General features: G+C 44.5%; 1 protein-coding gene across 1 annotated transcript in view; it reads right to left on the bottom strand.

The window, feature by feature from the left end:
• Nucleotides 1–422, bottom strand: part of DEDD (death effector domain containing) — a 14,198-nt gene that overhangs the window by 3,434 nt on the left and 10,342 nt on the right. The gene's annotated exons all lie outside the window — the stretch shown is intronic.

Consider the following 422-nt stretch of genomic DNA (forward strand, 5'->3'; position numbering starts at 1 on the left):
AAAAAAAAAAAAAAAAAAGGCGTAAAAAAAAAAAAAAAAAAAAAAAATATTACAAAAGCAAAAAAAAAAAGTTAAATAAAATCTAAAAAATGTAAACCAATCCCTATCATCTGCATGCGAATAAATGGGTCATTGTGTGAGTGGAGTGGGCGATCCGTTACCACACGGCAATCGTGCACAAAACCGTGTGGATGGCCGGGCGGTCACAGAATCTCACACCACCGCCGATCACGCTGGCAAGTGCCATTATTGTCTAACAGCACCCCAGTCGCACAAGTTTCCCGCCGCAATAACGCCCGTGCAAATGCACATAATCGCGATTGAAAACATTCCGAGATTACCACGCAGATGTAACCCCATTGAAATCAATGAGGCTGCGAGGCAACCGTACACGGACTCGCCCAAGTCGGCGCCCCCCCCAA

Source organism: Nanorana parkeri, unplaced genomic scaffold (genome assembly GCF_000935625.1).
Source record: "Nanorana parkeri isolate BGI_ZX_2015 unplaced genomic scaffold, ASM93562v1 scaffold1780, whole genome shotgun sequence".
Classification (NCBI taxonomy): Eukaryota; Metazoa; Chordata; class Amphibia; order Anura; family Dicroglossidae; genus Nanorana; species Nanorana parkeri.